The sequence below is a fragment of the Mytilus californianus genome, unplaced genomic scaffold, assembly GCF_021869535.1.
Source record: "Mytilus californianus isolate M0D057914Y unplaced genomic scaffold, xbMytCali1.0.p SCAF_12, whole genome shotgun sequence".
Taxonomy (NCBI): domain Eukaryota; kingdom Metazoa; phylum Mollusca; class Bivalvia; order Mytilida; family Mytilidae; genus Mytilus; species Mytilus californianus.
The window spans coordinates 37,391,408-37,398,200 of NW_026262604.1; positions in this window are offsets into that span (position 1 = coordinate 37,391,408).

Consider the following 6,793-nt stretch of genomic DNA (forward strand, 5'->3'; position numbering starts at 1 on the left):
TTTACTGAAATACAATTTATGTTCTCCAATTACCGTAAGCAAGACTACTAACACCATCGTCTAAAATATGACTTTTATCAACAAATGGGGAGAGACCTAGTTTGTTGATAGTGATGTTATACACCTGATGGTTACACGATCTAATCTGGTTCATTGTTGACATATGCAATGTCTTTTCACACAAGCAATGTTTACAGTGTTCATATCAAGTGTGGTGTTTAACAACACTCTTTTTGATCCCCTTTGCCGTCTTCATTTTATTTATTTTTCCGTTTTCTTCGTACATTAGGGAATAAATCTTTGATTTTAGACCAAAGAATTCTTCAATAGGAATTCCGGGGGTCGTCTTTCATTTTACCGAGTACTTTCTTATTGTTGATACAGTCTCTGATCATATTCCTATGTATCAAACAGGTGTTGGTCTTGAAACATGTCTGCATAAATACCTTATGTGTTAACGTTATATTATAAGCTGTCCGTATCTGTGAATAATAGCTGTGCTTTGGATCCGTTTTTGCGTTTCATATAATTATAATGAAATTCATATATCAGCTTTTTTGATATAAGTATGCTCAATCCAACATAGATTGGTCTCTTCAGTTAAAGCTTCTGTTTCAACAAATGCACGGCCGCCAAATCCTCATTGAATATTTTGCAGGCATGAAATGCAGTTGTTGGTAAGTTTTCTGGCTTTTGATAAGTTATTTACCAACTGTATATCGATACTTTTCCTCAAATCTTCTATAGTTTTACAAAAGACTGTATATTATTCATAAGTTAAAAGAAATCCTTCTCAAACTCTGCAAGCTTTCTCTTCTCTGTGTTAAAATCGATGCAGGTTTTTAACCAGGGTCGTTGTTCAAATGATATAACCCAATGAATCTTTGTTAGTGTCATAGATAGAGGTAGATATTGTTTCATGTTTCTATAATGGACCACGTACTCGCTTTTTGATTGTTGATTTTGTATCAATTTTTCTGTTGTAGTATCTTTCAACTCAAGTTCTTCCACCAGGTATTTTGCATATGGTGACATCATAGAGAGCGAGAGCCAGAAAATATTCATTATGGATATTGTGTAATTCGATCGGATAATCCATATCGACTTCTAAAATATAGCCATTCTGGGTGATATCATTAATCGAATCTATATTGAGGCTATTTATCTCGTCGTTGTCCAACCACGTTTGATCTAGCTTAGACAATATGGAGATTTCTGCGTTCGTAAAAATTAGTTTAAATAAACAATATTGTGTACCTGTACCAAGTCAGGATATCTTAACCATGTGTTGTTCGTTGTGTGCTTTTCATCGTTTAACGTCTATTTGTCAGGAGGAGTTGAAACTGGGGGTGTTGTAGTCTGTTGGAATGTCTGCTTATTCTGTTTTGTGATTTTTATATGTATAAACAGAGAAATATTGATTAGTTAGATGAATATTCCATTGCGTTTTAGAATCTTTTGTAACCGTATTGTATATCTACCCTTGGAATAGATTACCTTGGCTGCATTTGGCAAAACATTTCGGAATTTTGGGTCCGAAATGATCTTAAAGGCAGAGAAAAAAGAGCGAACTTGAAGAGTATCGAGGACAAAAATTCCGAAAAGATACAAAGATACACTTAGTTAGTTCTTTATAATTTCTGCAAATTTTAGTGAAACTATTTGAGAGGTTAAAGAAAGTTTTGGATATAAAATGATCACAATTGCCACTCTATATTGTTTAAAAAACGGTGCCATGAACAATCACACAAATGTTAGTGTCCGTAATATATCAATTAAGTAGACTAAAGAATATCTTATGTATAGACATCGTATTAGGAAAACGGCATTTTTGTTTCAATCTAATTATGTAGATAACTATATGAATACATAGATACAACCATAGAAATGACAAGTTTACTACAGACTGTAATATAAACTAAATTGTTTTAGATGAGATCTTTTTCCGCCTTCAGTCCCATAGTTATCAAAGTTTTGTCTTAAATTGCGTTTTCCATGAATCATGTTGCAATTATTTCAGTACTGTTCAGCGAATTTACTTGCAGCAATTCACATAGTTCAGTAGGTTTTCAGAAAATTCAGTTTATTGCTGATGTTTACCGGTAAATAACAACTACTCAACAGACTGAATATTGACTGAACAGATTTATATTGACTGAAAGCGAATTGTCTGAACAGTTCTGAATTTACTGCAGTGGATACGTCTGAATATTACTTAATAGTCAATCTTTTACGAGTTGTTAAGATCGAAATGAAAGTTTCAGATAAAAATTGGTTCAACAACTTGACCGACTTCGCTGCGAATTATATTTCGGATTTTCTTATTTTCATGATTCGTTTAAACAATCTTCGATCCAAATTTGAAATATTCGTGCCATTTTCTAATCTCAAAAGTCGTGAAAGTCAATCGCATATGGAAATGAGTTGTTGTAAGTATTTTAGTCATACGATAAAGTCTTTAATACTTTTACGATTGTTAAACCCCAGTCGTGCTATCTTTGTTGGCTGTCGTTAAATAGTTTGGTTCACTAGCATATTTTCCAGTCTACTTATTTTGTCACCCTTTAAGTCAGGGTTAGTTAGAATAAACCTACATTGATTTGCAATTTATCAGTAGTGATTGCTTCGGTACTGACATGATTATTTTTAAACAATTTTTCAAAATATTATTTTTGATAAACAAAGTTATTAATAAGAAACTTAAGTTCAATCTCTGTCAGGCAAAGTTGACCTTAGATGAATTGGCTAATCTTTTTATGTCAGTTTTGTTTATATTACTCCTATCGTTTCTACGCATGTATACTTTCAATTTTGTGGGTTTGAACATTCCTGGTGAAGAATAATAAAAAAAAGCGCTTCGGACACACGAAATAAACGACTACCAAGAAAGACAAGACAAGACGTGAAACATTTAGATAGGACAACACTTATAACATGATTGAACGCTTGACAATCTTATATTTACACATTTGAACAGAAAACGTTCATTTACTATCTAGATTGACGTCTTTTACTTAATGTATAAATAATTCGAAACAAGTGTTACTCGTGGAAAAAAATCCGTATAATTGCATTATATTGTTTGGTAATCATGGTAATAAGACGTACACATTTTAGTGTGGCGTCCATTTCGCTGAACTAGTATAGATGTACATTATTTAGGGGCCAGCTAAGTCCGCCTCCAGTCGCGCGATTTTCTCGCTGCGTTGAAGACCAATTGGTGGCCTTGTGCTGTTTTAATTTCTGCTCTTTGCTCGGGGTGTTGTCTCTTATGGCACATTCCCCGTTTCCATTCTCAATTTTAAATATCCAGAAAACCATTGAAACTTAATGATCACGAAAGAGGTATCGTTACGAGTTAGATAAAGAACGACTTGGCAAAGGTTCGATTTAGAAAGAATCTGGTAACAGTTGATCAAAACCGATTACAAGTTGGTTGAATACGGGTTGGCATTTAAATAAACGAGTAATCATGAATTCAACCAAACAAATTATCAAAGATGTCAGGGTTATAAATAATTATGTAAGCCAGATAAGACGCCCATTTCGACTACAAAAGACTCGTCATGCAGTGACACTCGAACTAAAAATGTTAAAAGGCTAAATCAAGTATGAAGTTGAGGACCATTAAGGACTCCAAATTCCGATTATCAAATTAGAGATTACATTAATGGCGGGGCCAACACTTGTGTACAACATATACAGGATGCAGGATATAAATTAAGACCACCAAAAAAGGTACTTATACACAATGGAGGAAGAGACCTTCATGTAGATGGGGTTAAAGCGTATGAATTTAATGCGTTTTCTTTTTATCAGAGATGACCAGAGTATGGCCCAAATCTGAAATCTACATTCTCCCTATACTAAAAAGGAAAGATATTCCATATGATGAAGTGCAGAATATATATAGGATGAAGGATATAAATGAAGACCACCAAAAAAGGTACTTATACACGATGGAGGAAGAGACCTTCGTGTAGATGGGGTTATAGCGCATGAATTTAATGCGTTTTTTTATCAGAGATGACCAGAGTATGGCCCAAATCTAAAATCTACATTCGCCCTATACTAAAAAGGAAAGATATTCACTATGATGAAGTGCAGAAGGAAAATCGGATAAAACTATCTGTCAGTCAAGGATTTGAAACTATTCGAACACTAGACCAATTCATACCAGCAGACAATTATGTACTTTGATAATGTGCACCTTAACACTACTAATGGCAAAACATCTCTTATTATATTTTTGAAAAAAAGCTATGAATATTCCACCCTCGAAACCCAATTCATCACAACCGTAAAAGTCAACCACAAGACATATGGATCAACCCAACCAAACTACAAGACGTTTTGACCAGTAATCCAACCAGTCTTAAACATGTGTGGATCACCCATTAAACCAAAGATACAGAAATTATAGTAACAACCAAATTACTAATATTCAACACCAACCAGAGTTTCCAAAAACACCACCGTTTCCGCAAACACCACCGTTTCCGCAAACTCCACCGTTTCCGCAACCACAACCATTCAACATGAACACTAGTCAACACCGACCACCGTTTCCACAAACAGCAACATTCAACATGAACAATAACCTACACAGAACACCATTTCCGCAAGCACCACTAGTCAACTTACCGCCTTCGCCATTTTATCCGTGGCCATTGGGCCCATTTGACCAACTAAGTAACCATAATGGCTTTGCAAACTATCCGTAAATACATTTGTTATCTATCTGATTCATTGGGTAGCAAAAGGTATAAACTATCTATTATAGTTGGAAAACAATTGTTATTTGTTATTTTGTGTACATATTTGTTTGAATAGTCAATATATGACTTTAAATCAGTTTTTACATGTTTTTGGAAAAAAAAAAATTTTTTTTCATTTATAAAATCAAATCAAATTTTGATGAACGTTATATTCCATGGTTTATAGCCATCTGAAGAAAAATAGAGAAAATGGATAATTTATGTCATTGTAGTTTTAAATTGATAAATTTCTTGACAAACGATCATTCAAAAATAAGTCCTATTATTTCCTTTTAACTTATATTGGTAACCCAAAAACACTTAATTTAAATCCTTGTACTAAAATAATGTCAAACATAATGAAAAACTGAAAACAACCTTAACATGGGCATGTGGAATATTTAAGGTTTATATTCTGAAAAAAATTAATGAACATGTATTCGTAAATTTTGTATCAAAAATGCATATTATTAGTCTTGTTGACACATTGGAGTGACAGTTGTAAACCATTTGATAATATACCTGGATTTGATTTTATATGTAACAGTACCAGGAAAAACACAAAAGAGCCAGACGAGATTCTGGTGGTATTGCTCTGTATGTCAGACGTTCTATATATAAAGGTTTATCCAAACTATCTTATACTCATAATAATGCTGTATGGGTTAAACTAAATAAACTTTTTTAATCTTAAAAATGATATTTTTATTGCTACAGTATATTTTTCACCTGAAAATTCATCTGGTTGTACAGAAGATATGAATGAAGTTTATTCAAAGTTGCTTAGGAATATTGAGCACTATAGTCAACTCGGGGATAATGTAATTCAAGGTGATATTAATGCATATACTAATACTATTCCTGACTTTGTAATTTCTAATGAAGCAAAATTATCAAAATTAAATGACAATGAGTATTAAATTGACTTTCATAATTTAAGAAATAATCTTGATTCGAAATCTACAAACAAGAGTGGAAAATAACTAATTGATTTATGTAAAGAATCAGGACTCAGAATACTGAACGGACGAACCATTGGAGACCCTATAAGTAAATGTACATGTATAACATATAATTGTTCCAGTCTTGTAGACTTTACACTTGTGTCTTCTTATTTACTAGAATTCATTGGAAACTTTAAAGTTAATGATTTTACTCCAATTTCAGATCATTGTCCCATCAGTTGCTCTTTACTTACTTGCTTTCAGAAATGAAAAAGTAAAGAGACAAAGTTAGATCATCTCCCCGGTAAATTTAACTTAAAGTAAAGACAGGGACAAAAAACTAAAAAGATACGTAAAGATATTCCTTTGGGGAAAAAAAGTAGATCGAGGATAACAAAGGAATTATCAAAATGCATATGTCGAAGGACAGTCAAAACCATTGCACTTAACGAGAAGATATAAAACAAAACTCTACATATACTTAGAAAACTAAAGACTGAGCAATGCGACCCCCAAATCCCCCAAAAACGGAATTGGAAGGCATACCATCTATCCTACACCATATGTGGCACTCGTCGTCGTTTGTCTTTCTTCGGTAAGTACAAATTAAAAGGATACAAGTCTCGCTCGGTGATGTCACAATTGAGAAAACAAGTGGACAGGATAATGGTTACGACTGTTGGAACATATCCGCGATCAACCAACTCATAATGGTGTCCGTAAAAATTAAATATCTCAAAATCGTTACACTATTATTATTCGTACTAATTGAAATTCCGTTTTTTTTTCAATACTCTATTGTTTATTACGTAGAAGTCCCATATTGGAACCTGAGGAATATGCAGATAGATTTTCTTCAACTGTGACGAATGGTTTTATTGCTTTAGAAATAGCAATAGGTTATAAACTAGATTCTTTTGTTCGCTGAATGAATTTACTTCCCCAGTTACAACAACAGAGCTCGCTATATCATGCAAATTGAAAGAAAGGTAGGAAAATACATGATATATCTTAGATTTTAATGTACTCATAACACTTACAAATTTATCAGAAAGGTGGGGCGGGGGGAGGGGGGGAGGGGGATGTGGAATG